Genomic DNA, 16551 nt, shown 5'->3' on the forward strand with positions numbered 1-16551 from the left:
TGAAGTGTGGGCAACAGATAAACAAGATTGTGGGCTAGTAAATATGAAGCCTATATCTGTAGAAGGGCCAACTCATAAAGCCCACAGGCAAAAGCCTTAGAGGCAGTTAAAATTATTGTCACTAATTTGGAATCTAAAGGGGTAATTAGAAAAACCAGCTCCATAACGAACTCCCCAAATTTGGTCCGAAAGCCAGACGGGACCTGGAAGTTAACTATAGACTTAACTGGGTGACTCCAAAGGCACATCCTATTGTGGGAATCCCTGCCACTATCCTTAATTTGCTAAAACCAGGACACTCAGTATTCTCAGTCCTGGATATAGCTAATGGATTTTGGAGTATTCCCCTTGCAAAAGAGAGTCAGGAGAAATTTGCATTTACAGTGGGAGACCAGCAGTACACTTGGACCCGAGTACCCCAGGGGCTCCATAAGTCTCCCTCTATCTTCCACAGGGCAATGGCAGGAGTAATAACACTAGTGCCTTTGGAAGGGGATACTGTAGCATTGCAGTATGTAGATGACTTGCTAATTGCCAGTTCAAATAAAAAGGACCATTTAAAAACCCTAAACAGACGGTTTATGTATCTTTGCGAGGCAGGATTTAAATTAAGCGCGAAGAAAGCTCAGTTGCAACAGCAGCCGGTTTTATATCTAGGGCACGACATATCACAGGGAGGGAAAGCACTCACAGTAGACAGAAAGCAGGCGATTGGAGAGTTAAAAAAACCACGGACAGTTAAGGAAGTCCGCAAGGTGCTGGGACTCCTCATTTTCTGTAGAACATATATTTCGCAAAAAGAAAAGGAGGACTTGTGGCACCTTAGAGACTAACCCATTTATTTGAGCATAAGCTTTCGTGAGCTACAGTGAGCTGTAGCTCACGAAAGCTTATGCTCAAATAAATGGGTTAGTCTCTAAGGTGCCACAAGTCCTCCTTTTCTTTTGGCGGATACAGACTAACACGGCTGCTACTCTGAAACCTGCCATGTATTTCGGAGTACTCAGAGATGGTGGAACCAATTCAAAGCCTCACTCGAGGAGGAAAGCCTGCAAATGAGTTAGTAATGTGGGGCACAGAACAAGAAAAGGCATTTGTAAAAATAAAACAGGCTTTAGCCTCTCCCCACAGCCTGGGTTTACCCGATATGGGAAAGCCGCTCCACCTTTACTGCAGCCATAGTGAAACTCAATACTCAGCTGTATTGACAGGGAGATAAGCAGCGTCCAGTAGCATGCCTATCTACCTTAAGATCCCCTGTATCCCAGGGACTACCCGAGTGCAGAGTGCGTAGTAGCTCTAGATTGCACTATGTGAGCAGTAAAAGCTTGTAAATCATACACTCTCAGGGGGAAATTAGTGTTACATATACCCCATACACTTATTGATCTCCTTAATACCAGGCGGCTAAGATCTGTAACAGATTCCTGCAGGAGTCAGTGGGAATCAACATTGTGCTTGCAAAACCCCAACTTCTCTATAGTAAGGGACAAAGGAATAAATGTAGCTGAATGTCTGAACATAGAGGGAGAGGTACACGCATGTCTTATAGATAGGGAAGAGGAAGTGTTGGGGAGAGTTTAAGAAGAGCCATTAAAGAATTCAGATACAATTCTGTCTGTAGATGGATCAAGAAAGTATGAAAATGGAGTGCCACACACTGGATGGGCCATGGTACTCAGTGATGGGACAATGATAGCGTCAGGTCAGATGGAAGGATCAAAATCAGCACAAGAAGCGGAGCTAACAGCCCTCACTGAAGCTTTGAGAGTGGGGGAAGGCAAGAAGCTCACTTCAGCTCACACAGCAGATATGCATTCGGAGTAGTACATGACTACATGGACGTGTGGTCACGCAGGGGTTTTATAACAACAACTGGCAAGCCAATTAATAATATGGAGGCAGTTCAAAGACTAACAAGCTGCCAAACTACCATCAGAACTGGCAGTAGTAAAGATAAAAGCACATACTAAAATCTCAAGCGAGGAACAAAACGGAAATTACTAGGCACATAAATGGGCCAAAGAAATTGCACAAGCAAGTCCTATTAAGGTTTGTGTAGCTGTAGTGCCCGAAGAGGAAGTAAATTTAAAAAAACTATATGCAACCATAAGCCCAGAAGAAAAATGTAAATTGGAAGAACAAGGCTGTGTGTATAAGAATCACCTCTGGTATGGGCCGAGGAGGAGGAGCTGGAGCCCCGGAGTGCATAGGGGCTCTGCTGCTCCATGCCATCCCGTCTCCAGCTCATCTGGGGTGGAGACCAATGAAAGCCCCCCTGAAACACTGGTGGTGGCCCTCTATGAAAAAAGATGCTTTACTATTTTGAATCAGCATCTGTCAATACTAGCGATGTTTCCACAAGTGTCTCCACAGGTAAACAAGAGAAGGTGGAGGAGGAAGGACTGAAGGGTGACCAGGACAACCAGAGCGACCATGGGGAGGCTCCTGCTGTGGCTCCTGCTGTCCCTGTGGTGCATGAGGAAGGACGCAAGTAGTGTGCCATGTGCAGGGTGACACCCTTAGACGATGCTGTGGCTGTCTTCGAGGGACAGTGTCTGTACTTAATGCAACCAGTGTCCGGATTATCTTTAAAGGGGGACAGCTACGTACTACGAGTGAAGGGGACTACAAGGTCCTGGGTTACCCCTCATTTGAACACAACTACAAGGCATATTGCCATGATGGCTTGGGAGGAAACACACAGACCTCGATACTGGAATTTGTGTGGGATTTTGTGGGAAAGAAACCAAACACTCATGGAAGATCATGTACCAGTTATACTGACATGGTACCTGTGGAGGTTGGGCCTGTTAATTCAGGATGGGGCTTACAACTTAAAGCACAGACGGAGGTATCCCCAAAGGCATGGCATAAATTTGTTAAACAATGGCCCAAATTAGAATGCCCACGGCTGGTAACAATTAATCAAGTTATCAGAGACAGAGTGGAACCACTTGACTGTGTGTCATGCCCTGAACAAATCCCTGTTCCAGAATCAGGATTGGTAATGATAGGACCAGCACTACCGTTCTTCACCTCGGTGGTTTCCACACTTACAGGGTAGAGGTGCGTATTCCATTAGAGGAAGTGAACAGGCAGTGTGCAAAGGTCAGGCCTCGAATGAGTAGAAATATTACTAGCCTAACAAACCAAATTGGTGAGCGCTTAACCAGATAGAAGAGGGGATTACTAGATACCCTTGCAGGATGGTTTGGTGCAGGTAATTCTGTTGGCAACACCTATACCATAGCACGCCAAGCTGAGAGGAGGGACCGACTTGAATCAAGGCTGGCAGACGCTGTAATCTCTAATGCCTGGGGAGGATTGGATACTAATAGGGCCAGCCAATTGATCCTAGACAGCTTGAAGGATCTGTCAACCTCTGTATCCACCTCATTAAATATAACAAAATACCTGAATCAAGGAGTCACCAGCCTGCTAATAAATGGTATTAAAATAAAGTCACTGGAGGAGAGTTGTTGGAGAGCAGGACAAACTTTGGCCATCACCACACAGGGAATTGTAACCGATCTCCTTGATGGCCGGGTCCACCCAGCCCTTATGGAAGTAGTGGAACCCTATCTTCCCAGTACCCCTCCATGGGCATGGGGAAACAGAGAATCAATAAGAGTCCAAAGACCAGTTTGGACAGGTCACAGTATACTCTTTTAACCTTTTGGTACCTCTGGGCATCCCTCATTTACAGCGAGCCAGGATGGTGACCTCCCTGCAAGTATGGAGGAGGGGTCATGCTATTAAGATAGAAGGCGTTGCATACTCTGAGGTCACTGGGAGAGCACTGGATCCTAGTGAATGTTGCCCCCACTCTGATAAGGAAATTCTGTGTACATGCCCATATAATATTCTACTGAATCTGTCTAGGTTCGAAGTGGCCATCACTGAGAAACTGGCGCACACGGAGCTGGTCCAGATGAACGGTACCTACTGGCGTGTGACTGCCCAGAACCACTCCATCGAGCTAAATGGAAAGCCCTGCCCCTCGAGGCATCCATCCGTGTGCATGATGGTTTCCCAAAGGGCAACCCTGACTGTTGATGGGACGCGGCTCCACCGTACTCCGCCAATGATGGGTAACCTAACATGGGATCCAGAATGGCACTACAGAAGTAAGTATCTAGAGGAGGTTCTACGGCCCTGCAGGCGAAGATCGAGGCGTTGGTGGCCAAGGCCCAGAGGCATATTGGGGAAGGCCGTCTGAGGTACACCCTGATAGGGAAAACCGTGGACCAGGCTGATGTGAAGTATCGAAGGCGCGGAACCAGGCAGTGGAAGTAAAAGCGATGATCATGGGCAATGCCATCTCAGGTGATAAGGTCCCCTGGGGATGGATCTGGGTGCTATTTTGTCAAGTTATGTGGGGAGTGTCTATACTGACATTCCTGATGGTATTGGTGCTTTACCGGTAACTCCGAAACAGACTGGGTACGTTAAAATTGGTATATTTGACCTGGCGGGTTAGGGAACCCTAGGGTCACGAGGAGGGACTTGAAGGGTTAAAATCCATTGCTGATGTAATAACCTGGTATATGGATTTGTGTACAGGCCCAAAGTCCAGAGTTTGGTCAAGAGGTAGAGGCCTAGCAATAGCTAAGAAAAAGCAGAATAACCAAAGATAACCTTGCTTTTGCTAAGATATGCCTGGTCAGCAAAACACCAGATGTTGGGGGCAATAATTGTGTCTTATTCAAAGTTGCAAATAGAACAAAGAAGGCCTGTTTCTGTTGTGTTAGTTTCTTCTGTAAGGAGATGTTCTTCCCACACGTCCAACCTTGAGTTTATGAAAGGTTCACGCATGTCAGTATAAGATATGGCCTCCTCCCACCTCCCTTTCCCAGGAACCGATGCCTGCCTTAAAACACAAATAAGCAACTTGAAAGACAATCTTCTTTGCCATATACTTTCACTGTTTCTTTGCTTTTACCCCTAGATACGTATCTGTTGGACAATCAAAGGAGCTACTTCATTCCTATGGACCCCAAATTGAATCCAACATATATTCTATATTAATACATTTATTAAAGTACTAATTAAATGCTAAATGTTAATTTAGACCATTGAGACCATGGGCGGAGACATTATGTAACCTTTTGACCATTGGCTACTGTGCTATCATGTCTTGCAGCTAAACCTATCTGGGGGTGTGGGACTGCCTACCTCGTCACTTTCCCCGCCCATAGAAAATCCATATATTCCATTGTAATCAATTGATTGACAGTGTCCCTGAGCCGAATAAGCAAGGTGATACTCCGTCAGCGCTGTACGTAATAAACTCCTATGCTTGACCTCTACACGGTATGGATTTATGTGCTTCAATGGGCACGCCGTAAAGTATTGTTGTCATGGATCAAAAACTGGCTAGGAACAGAAAACAAGAAATAGGACTAAATGGTCCATTTTCATCATGGCAAAAGGTTAACAGTGGGTGCCTCAAGGTCCCACACTAAATCCACTGGTGTTTAACATTTTTATTTATGATCTGGAAGGGGCGGGGTGAGTAGTGTGGTAGAAAAACTAGCAGATGATACAAGCTGGGAGCAGAGAGGATTGTGAAGACCTTCAGAGAGACCTAAACAAACCAGGTGAATGGGCAACGGGATGGTAAATAAAATTCACTGTTGATAAATATAAAGTAAAGCATGTTGGAGGGAGAAATTAGATTACTCATACACCTTGCAGGGTTCTAAATTGGAAAGGGGATCTGGGCATTGCTGTGGACAGCTCAATGAAGACCTTGGCTCAATGTCAAAAAAGCAAACCAGATGCTGGAATGTCTCTGGAATAGGATGGTGAATGATACAAAGAAAATTATAATGCCTTTCTATAAATCAGTGTTGTGGCCTCATCTGGATACTTTGTGCAGTCCTGTCACACCATCTCAAAAGGATATTGTAGAGCTAGAGAAGTTCAGAGAAGTGGAAACAAGGAATGAACATACGTCTGGAAAAACTCTCTCATGAGGAGAGTGAAAACACTGGGATTGTAACTGATAAAAGGAAATGCTTTTTCATACAACATATAATTAGACTGGGGAATTCATTGCCACAGGATGTAATTGGAGCCAAGAATATAGCAAATCTAAAAAGGGATTGGACATTTATCCGGTAACATGCATATCCAGAATTATTATCATAGTTAATGCTTTCCAAAAAAATTGGAAGGGATCTTAACCCTCATGCTTCAGAGTTTCAACAAATCTCTGGCTATTGGAGACGAGGATTAAATCTAACCTGGGTGACAGGTTATCCCACATCCACCAGCTGTGAGGTCCTTGCCCCTTGCTCTGAAACAGCTGGTTCTAGTGACTGTTGGAGCTAGATGGACCTTGTGTATTGCGGAATTGCTGTTCCCGTGCACCTGGGACTGACTGTGAGGGGCCCATGGTACCATTAGCTGGTCTACCATACAGCACCCATTTATTGGGTCATACAGACCAAGGGCAACACAGCACTGTTTTCTATACTGGTTCCCTATCCAGTACCAAACCGCCCCCCCCAAGGCTGTGGTGCTAACCTTTGATGAACTAGGGCCTGGAGACTACTACTCTCCCAGGAATGGGGGATGCAGTGGCTGACAGAGCCTGAGGTGAGACTGCCATGAGCCATAACCTAAGCATGCTGGGTGGCAAGCTCTCTACTATGGAACTCCCTGCTGCTGGGCATCAGGATGAGCCCAATCTGGCTAGTTTTAGGGTGCAATGCAAGATTCATCTGTGTGCCATGACAACTACTAATATAAACTGAATTGTCGTCAGTGCCTTCTTTTGAAGGAAACCAGGAGCAACCCTCCTTAGCAAGCGGCAAAACCTATGGAGAGCATGAGCATTTTGTTTACTGGTGAATTGTGTGCATGGGGCATCTAGACACACTATTTCTGCGGTATTCGATATGGCTACAGATACGTGAAGAAGCAGCATAGGGTGGGTCACATTGCTGAAGGATCAAGAAAGGGCTCAAGCTTTCCCCCTTTTGGTAACCTCTGCAGGGAGCCTTTCCACGCACGCGTGGCCATGCTATCCAGCAAAGCGTCTCTGATGACTGGGTCTGAAGGCAGATCAGCAGGTTTGAAGCCTTTCTCACACGGATTAGTAGAATTCCAGTACTTCTGAAATTTGAGAAGCACATCTTATGCCAAGGGGGAAAGTGAGTGTAACCTGAGCAGGTTTCAATCTTCCATTGCCAGGCTCCGATCTGAAAAGAACTAGATTCGCTTTTGATGAGTTACAAGTATTTCTCCTTAGCGGCTGATTGATATCCTCGTGGTAGTTTGAAGTATTTTAAGAAAGGTTGCGGGCAATTCTTCCTTTGGTTGTGTCACCTGGGTGGAATACGTCTAAGATACCAAATTACAGTAACACTTTTATTTGTGTTGCTTGATGCCATCACTTGTCATTTTCAAATCATGTTGTACCATAAGCAAAGCAAGGATTGCAAACAACAAATGGCCTTTTATGGAAGCTTATAAATCCAGATACTTTAAGGAGACAATGATCAGAAGTATAACCACCCTTACTCCAAGGGAATGTTGAGGTTGAATGAGGAGATAAAGTGGTTAGCTAAGATTTTATGAATAATGTTGTTGGTGTTTTTACATGTTGGGCATCCTGGAAGGACAGGTTGTTGGGGATTATGCTTTACAGGATTAGTCTTTTAAAAACAAGAATTGAAGCGTTATAGCAGTGTGGCTTAGTGGATAAGGCATTGGACTAGGAATCTAGAGAACTGGGTTCTGTCCCAGTCCATGTCACTGACTGCATCTGTGACCCTGGGGAGTCACTTGCCCTTGCTGTGCCTCTGTTTCCTCATCTTTAAAACGGGGGCAATGATACTGACCTCTGTTGTGAAGTGCTTTGAGATCTTGAGCTCCTTGTTAGCTGCTGTGTGTGAGGAGCCACTCGGTAGTTTTCTTTCTTGTGGGGGTTTGTAAACATATTTTCCTCCTCTTAAAAACCCTCTTCTTCTCCATGGCTCACAGGAAGGGAATTCACCATGTCAAAACTCAATGTTCTCCCTACCTCTGGGTTTCCCAGAGTGAACTGTTTACTATGGGCCAGATCCTCAATACACGTGTCTCTTTTACACACACACACACACACACACACACACATACCCTCTTTTCAAGGCCTTTGTGTCATTTCTGTTTTCCCCTTCATTGGTTGTAATAGTGCCTTGGAGCTGCAGAAATAACATTTGATCTTTTTGCCCAGCCTGTCCTCTCTCACTGGGCAGCTGCTGCTTGTTTTGCAGAGCTGGAAATGGATGTGAAATTGGCTGAGCTGCTGCGTATTTTAACAACAACTTCCACTTAGATCGCCCTGATGCCAGAACAACATTCATCTTTGTCCACTAAAATTGGCCAGCACAGCTTCTGTTGTTAGACTTCTCGCTGCTGCCAGGCCGGCAGGGGGAGCACAAAACATTTGAAACAAAGGTGTTTTAATTTTTACAATTTCTGGATGAGGGTAAAGAATTTTAGTAGCAGCAGAAATGGTCAAAGCCCAGCCAAAAGGCCTGATCCAAAGCCCATTGAAACCATCAGGAATCCTTCTATTGACCTGAACAGGTGTTAGATCAGGTCCAAAGAAAGTTCACTCAAGATGTGCACATGTGGCAACGGGTGGCAAAAGGGGCAGACTTTAAGGTACAAATTGATCCAAAGCATCTTTCTTTTATTTATTTCAAGCATCCATCCATTGCACTGGGCATGTTTGCAAAAATTAAAACACACAGTACAATCATTGGAAGGGATATAAACTCTCATGCTTCAGGGCATCAGCCAGCCTCTAACTATGGAGGTCAGGAAGAAACTTTCCTGGTAGGCAGCTTACTCCGTAACTGCTGTTGGGTTATATGTACTTTCTCTGAAGTGGCTAGTCCTGGCTACTCTTGGATATAGGATACCTGATGAGATGGACCGTTGGTCTGACCGGTAACAGCAAGCTCCTCTTCTTAGAGCCTTTACATCTCCTTTCCTTTATCTTTGTGAAAAAAAAATCTAATGTAATGAACTGGTAGGGGGAAGAGAAACTGGGCATTCATGGGTGGGGAATTCAAAAGGCTAAGTGGCTTAATTTTGATTTGACATACTCCTGATTTGCACTGGGGTAACTCATTTGAAAACAATGGATTTACTCCAGTGGATGCTGGTGAAAGTGAGATCGGAAGGAGACCCAAGTTTTCTAATTCAGTTTTTGTGCACATTGCATATACATAGCAGTTTCTGTGGAGGATCTCTCAATGTATATGGATGTGAAGTACAGCTGAGGTAATCTTGTGTAGGAGATTCTATGTTCTTGAATGTCCTGCCTAGCTGTGCAGTGGGGTTGAGAAATTAACATTAGATTTTGCATGTGAGGATACATTTTACTTTGCACAGAGTCTTACAAGCTGGGTGCTGTTTAGTTTACTGTGCTATACAGGTCAGACTACATCATCTGATGATCCTGTCTCGCTTTAAACTCTATGGGTGCATCTACACAGCACAAAGAGACCCCTGGCAGTGAGACCTAGCGAGCGGGGAAGGATTGAACATCTACAGCTGCTATTTTTAGCCTCTCGGCGAGAGCCCAGGGCTGGGAAACTCAATGCCACAGGTTTTTGTTTTTTGGGGTGTGTTTTTTTTTGTTTTGTTTTTGCTGTGTTGTACAATGATCAGTAAAATTAGAAAGCGAAATTATAAGCAGGTATCAGTAGCTCCTATGGGGACAATCAAGATTAATTGCCAAATATTCAGTGAGAGAAACAAATATTCTGCCACAAATCCAAGATCGTTATTTACTTTGAGGAACATTTTAAAAAAATTATGAAACAAGAAGTCAGTATTTGCATCATGTCCTTTTTTATTGTCAGAGTCGGTCAAACAGCCAGACTAGAATTCCATCTAAGTACATAAACCACCAGCAGGTATTTTTCTTTAAAACTAACATGCTAAAGGGGACAGAATGTCGTGCAGGTCAGTATTATTACCCCCATTTTACAGGTGGGGAAACTGAGGCCCACAGTGATTAAGTGACTTGTCTAAACCCGTACAGGAAGTTAGTGACAAAGCCACACCTCTGTTGCCATAAACGTCACTTACTAAAACTAAGAGGGCAGTAGCTATGCATTACGCTATGGACTCCTTGCACCAGCCTGGGGTATGGGGAGAAGGAGGGCAGCCTACGTGTCATTACATATAGCATTAGAGGAAGATGCAAGAACTCCCTTTGTGGACAATTATGGAATAACATGCCAGTGGGGAAGCTTCTTCCTAACACCCAGCAGTTAGTTATTGGCTTCTGATATATGAAGCTTCATAGTTCTTTTATCCTTTCTATTATTACTGTGATGTTTTCATTCATACGAATGCCAGATCTTGGTTTTTTTATCCTGTTAGGCTCTTGCCCTCTGTGTTATCACATGGCAGTGAGTTCTCCAGGTTAGCTTGTCTCCTCTCCATACAAAAAAGTCCCAGTCTGTTTCAATCACTCCTTTCTAAGGAAGTCTCTCTATGCCTCTAAATGTTTTTATCAACCATATCTGGCTCCCCACTCACCCTCACCCCTCACCATATGGAGTGACAAGTACCGAACACAACTTTCCAGATGAGGTTCTACCAGTAATTTCCAGAATGACAGTTTAGTACTTTTAGTATTTTCCATCTTGTTCTTTGGAGAGCCTAACACTTGCTTTTCTGATTACCGTGGCGCACTGAGCAGAAGGTGAGCTGCTCGCAGGTTGCCCCAGCCCCTTTTCCTAGGCCACACAAACAGAGACACCATTCCTGTCCCGAAGAGTTTAGGCCTCAATCCATGAAAGCACATAAATGCCCAAACCCCAAACACAAAAAAAAAAAGAAAAGGAGTACTTGTGGCACCTTAGAGACTAACCAATTTATTTGAGCATGAGCTTTCGTGAGATACAGCTCACTTCATCGGATGAATGAGTCTCTAAGGTGCTACAAGTTCTCCTTTTCTTTTTGCGAATACAGACTAACACGGCTGTTACTCTGAAACTCCAAACACAGGTTCCTAAAACTGAGGTTTAGGGACATAAGTACCAGTTGTAGGCTCCGCTCCAATTCGCAAAATTCCCACCGACCGCTGTGGGCACCTAAACTCGCTCTGCACCTAAGGACTTGTGTAAAAACTTCTCTGGGTGCCTGTTTCTCTGCCTCTGGGCATGCGCCCTGCTGCCTCCTTCTAGGTGTCTGGACGCCTGTCTCCCACCTAAACCCCAGAGCAAGTCACGAACCGGGGGAAGATAGGTGGATGAAGGCCTGTCTCATGGGTGGGGCCTGATCAGGAAGGCGTGCTCAGAGGCTGCCTACTGCACTGAGTCCCCTTCCAAATCTGGCAGGAGGAGAAGGGAGGCTATTGTGAATAAATTCTTCACTAGTCACTGGGCCAGAGAGCGTGAGAGTGATGCTGTAGCCTGGTGCTTAAGTTACACCCAAGTGGGAGGTGGGAGACCCAGGGCCTGGCTCTCTGCTCCAATCCCTCTTTATCCACAGTGGAACTGCTTCAGCCACATCAGAATCTCCCATAGTTCAGTGATTAGAGCTCACTTTCTCCTGAGAGGTTTCAGAGTAACAGCCGTGTTAGTCTGTATTCGCAAAAAGAAAAGGAGTACTTGTGGCACCTTAGAGACTAACCAATTTATTTGAGCATGAGCTTTCGTGAGCTACAGCTCACTTCAGATGCTTGTTCAAATCCTTGCTCCCCTCAGGCAGAGGGAGGAATTGAACTGGGCCCTCCAACATTGCAGGTGAGAGCACTGGGCTAAGAGTTATGAAGGTGGCTCCTCTCCCAGCTGTAGGTTGAGTGAAGCAGGTGCCTAATTCATTCCCCCAAGAAAATATGTCGATGCCTAGTTCTTTGAGAAGGGCAGAGCTTAGGACACACCTCTGTCCTCAGCGTCTCCCACCATATGGCTTAGATGGCTCCCTGCCTAGCGTGCAGGCTTTTGTGGATCATATTCTAAGGCACCTGTGTCTCCCCATTCACTGGGTGCCTCCCTCAGGCTCTATGGATTGCAAGGTTTCTCCTGTAGTTTTCTAGGTGCTGCAACACCTAAATCCCTCTGTGGATCTGGGCCTTCAGTCTAAACAGACACAACAGACAAAGCGTAGGTAGGAACTGACTTGCCAAAGATCATATGGAGGCAGAACTGGATCTAGAACCCATGTCTCAGTGTAGTGCCCTATCCACTGGACAATGCTGCCTCTAGCCTTCATTTTTAATTCACTCATTGTCTCCCGTCTGGAAGCATTTCTCTGCCATACTCTGTACTGTTGAATTGCAGTTCACTGGCATGACAAATACCTCGAACTCGGCCCCGTTTTCTTACTCCTATACACACGTTACCCATTTAGATCGATATTCCAGCAGGGGGAATCATGCCACCAGTTATGCCCAGTGGATCATAATCACCATCGTTTGATAACGCTTCTTCTTCTGGCTTGTTTCTCTTGCCCCTGAAATTCGGGCACAGATTCTTTTCGTACATCTCCCTCGGTATCTAGTGTGGAATGCTCCGTTTATCTCACAAAACTGCTGCCAGGGAGGGGCGCCTTTCAGTCAATACCAGCAGGTCTGGATTCGAAGCAGGGAGTTACTGTATAAGGTGTGCGACAGTTGTGTGCGGACTGAAAGCTGTTCGGTGGGGGGGTGCAGCCTGGGACAGCGCGCACCGGGGTCAGGGCACTGGGCTGAGACCTTGGAGACCTATCTTTTTCAAAAGGTAAACAAGATGACCCAGGCAATTACCGGTCTGGCAGCCTGACACTGATCCCAGTAAGAAATGTAGCAGCTGATACGGGACTCAGTTAATAAAGAGTTAAAGGAGGGGAATGTAATGACTGCAAATCAATGCGGGTTTATGAAGAATAGATCCTTTCAAACTAACTTGGTATCTTTTTTTTTTTATGGGATTACAAGTGTGGTTGATAAAGATAATAGTGCTGATGTGACATATGTAGATTTCTGTAAGATGTTTGACTTGGTACCATGTGACATTTTGATTAAAAAACGAGAATGATGTGAAATTAACCTGGCTCACATTCAATGGGCTTAAAAATAGGCGAATAGATCTCAAAATGTATTTGCAAACAGAGAATCGTCAGCGAGCAGGTGTGTTTCCAGGGCGGTCTTGCCTTCTGCTATTCAAAATTTTTATCAATGAGCTGGAAGAAAACATAAAATCATCACTGATAAAGGCTGCAGATGACACACAACTTGGGGAGTGTAAATAATGAAGAGGAAAGTCACTGATTCAGAGCGGTCTGGATCGCTTGGTAAACCAGGCACAGTGGCTGCAGGGAGGTGGGGGGCCTCTGTGCTCCAGTGAGGGGAGGGGCAGAAGGGGCGGGACCTTGGGCAGAAGGGGCGGGGCTGGGGGCTAGCCTCCCTAGCTAGCGGTTCACGAATGACCCATGGAGAAGAGCCACAAGAGCGATTAAAGGATTAGAAAACATGCTTACAGTGATAGACCCAAAGAGCTATTTAGCATAACAAAGAGAAGGTTAAGGGGTGACTTGATCACAGTCTATAAGTATCTATGTGGGGGAACAAATTTTTAATAATGGGCTCTTCAGTCTAGCAGAAAACAGTATAAACATGATCCAATGGCTGGAAGCTGAACCTAGTCAAATTCAGATTGGGAATAAGGTGTAAATTTTTAACAGTGAGAGTAATTAACCATTGGAACAACTTACCAAGGGTCGTGGTGGATTCTCCATCAGTGGCCATTTTTAAAACAAGATTGGATGTTTTTCTAAACGCTCCGCTCTAGGAATTATTTTGGGGCAGCTCTATGGCCTGTGTGATACAGCAGGTCAGACTAGATGATCCCAATGGTCCCTTCTGGCAATCTAGGATTCTATTTCTGGGTTGGTCACTGACCTGCTGCAGACCTTGGGCAAGTCACTTCACCTCTCTGTGCCTCCATCTCCCCTCTCTGCCTTCTCAATTTCACTTGCAAGCTTCTGTCTCTCTTCTCTGTTTCCACTGTAAGCTCTTCAGGGGCAACGGATGGTCTCACTGTGTGTTGGGAGGGTGCTTGGCACAACAGGGCCTTTATCTCCTTTGTGGGGTCCGGGCCCTGCTAGGAGCAGTACCAACAATAAATAAAGCAGTGTATAAATCTGACACTCTCAATGATTTTCAGTGCTGATAATGAATGTCACCCGCTTTCGTCTGGTTCCAAGTCCATGTACAACCACTTCCTCTTCAAGACAGAAGGGGATATTCCCTAGCAGTCACAAAAAAGAAAACTACCGTGTCTGGAAAATCTGCGTTACCGTGAGAGACGTAAGCAACTCAATCTATTTAGCTGAGCCCAGAAAAGGTTCAGAGGTGACGTAATCGCAGTCTGTACCTACACGAGGAGAGGATTTCTGAGGTATGCAGCTCTTTAATCTAGCAGGCAAAGGCAGAATGCAGTGCAGTGGCTGGACTCCGTAGTTAGACACATTCAGACTAGAAATAGTAAAGTGCATACTTTTAACAGGGTAATTTACCGTAGGTGCTGATTTCCCATCTTTCCTGTGGGTGCTCGACACCCCTGCTGCCCCCGGCCCTGCCCCCACTCCACCCCTTCCATGAGGCCACACCTCTTCCCACGCCTTCCCTGCCTCCATTCCAACCCCTTTCCCAAAGCCCCAACACTGCCCCCTCCCTGCCAATATTCCAACTCCTTCCCCAAATCCCCACCTCTTCCCTGCCTCCTCCCCTGAATGCGCCACGTTCCCGCTCCTTACGCCCCACCCCGGAGCAAACAAATGCTGCCAAACAGCTGTTTGGCGGCGGCTGGGCAGGAAACACTGGGAGATAGGCGGAAGAGCGGAGATGCGGTGCCCTCGGGGGAGGAGAAGGAGGTGGAGTGGGGGGTGGGGGGAGCTTGGCTGCTGGTGGGTGCAGAGCACTCACTAATTTTTCCCCGTGGGTGCTCCAGCACCGGAGCACCCACGGAGTCGGCGCCTATGTAATTTACCATTGGAACTACATACCTAGCGATGTGCTGGAATCTCCATGAGGTTAGACTAGATGATCACGATGGTCCCATCTGGCCTTGGAATCTACAAAAACTCCCACTGAAGAGCTAAGGGTAGCTGTATGGCTAAAGGCCTGGATTCAAGATCTACCTTATAGCCACAATACAGCTGTATAATGAAGGTGGAAGGTAATGATGCGGTGTGCTGAGCAAGCTCTCTTGATGTGTTTTCACTGCCTCTCTGAGTTGCCAAATGCTTTTTGGTAGCTGACAAGGGGTGTGTTCAGGGGCTGGGTGTCTCCTCTCACCCGTCTGGTCTCTGTTATTTTTCCCATAGAAAGGAGCATTGTGCAGTTCAAAGCAGGTTAGCTCAGTGCATTAATCACTGGTTTGTCACAGCCAGAACCCCAGGTTGATTCTAGTGCTGAGCAGAGTGACAGAAATTTTATACAAATCAGATGGCAGCAAGGGGTCCCCAGTGGAATGAATTTCATGATCTCATGTCGGCTCAAATTCTGGTGGGCTGCAGTCCATAGCACACATCACGCTCCCAGCTCAAAGCTGGTACATCTGGTGATGCTTCTGTGAAAGACTCTTTTGGGGAAGAGGGGAAACAGCAAACCTCCGTTCCCTCCAGTAGAGGACAGGCTCTTCAGCTGAAGGGTCAGGTAGCTCACAGTTGCATTGTGGCTGGAAAGCGTATTGGGACAGATTATATTATAAACACAGGGAAGGGGGGAGCCCTTTTGTTCTTCACTCCCCCAGAGATGTCTTCATCACAGAGTTCACGTACATTTCAGCTTCAGCCCTGAGATTAAAGCGTTTGATTGGTTTAGTGAATGTAATACATATATCATCCTGCTGTGAAGCTTCCATCTCTGTCTTATCATAGTATCTAAGCGCTGCACAATCATTCATGTATCTAGTAGTACTAACCTGGAGAAGTCCTGTTATTCATTTTGCTGGTGGAGAACAGAGACGCGCAGGCCCAGATCCATAAAGGCTTGATTTCAGTGGCAGGCAGGAGCCTAAATACGTTTGTGGATCTGGGCCCAATGGGCTAACTGACTTGCCCAAGGTCATGCAGGAAACCTGTAGCTGCACTGGGTAGTGAATCCAGGTCTTGAAAGTCAAAGGTTACCACCCTAACCGCTGCACCACGCTTCCTCTTAGCACACTGCTCATTCTAATGAGTTCAGCTTCCGGACACCCTGTAAGGTACTTAAATATCATTGCCCCTGTTTACAACCAGGGAAATGGAGGCACAGAGAGGGAAGGCCCAGATCCTCGGTATTTAGGTTCCTAATATCTATCAAATGACATACCACTGAGAACCCAGGCCCATGTGAATTTTCCAAGGTGCCTCAACAGGCCAGGGCGGGGGGAACTGAATCTGAAGACTTTAACTAAAGTCATACACAGAGTTTAAGGCTAGAAGGAACCATTAGATCATCTAGCCTGACCTCCTCCTGTCTATCCCAGGCCACTGCATTTTACCCAGTTACCCTGGCATTGAGCTGAATCACGTGTGTTGAACTAAAGCATCTCTTCCAGAAAGATG

At 45.9% G+C, this 16551-nt stretch overlaps 1 long non-coding RNA gene across 1 annotated transcript; it reads left to right on the top strand.

Annotated features, from left to right (window-relative positions):
• The first annotated feature begins 1067 nt into the window (after positions 1 to 1067).
• LOC122461965 lies at positions 1068 to 5312 on the top strand. Its single transcript, XR_006284275.1, has 2 exons — positions 1068 to 4130; positions 4952 to 5312. It is a non-coding gene; the product is annotated as an uncharacterized LOC122461965 (long non-coding RNA).
• The last annotated feature ends 11239 nt before the right edge of the window (positions 5313 to 16551 follow it).

This window comes from Chelonia mydas, chromosome 1 (genome assembly GCF_015237465.2).
Source record: "Chelonia mydas isolate rCheMyd1 chromosome 1, rCheMyd1.pri.v2, whole genome shotgun sequence".
Classification (NCBI taxonomy): Eukaryota; Metazoa; Chordata; order Testudines; family Cheloniidae; genus Chelonia; species Chelonia mydas.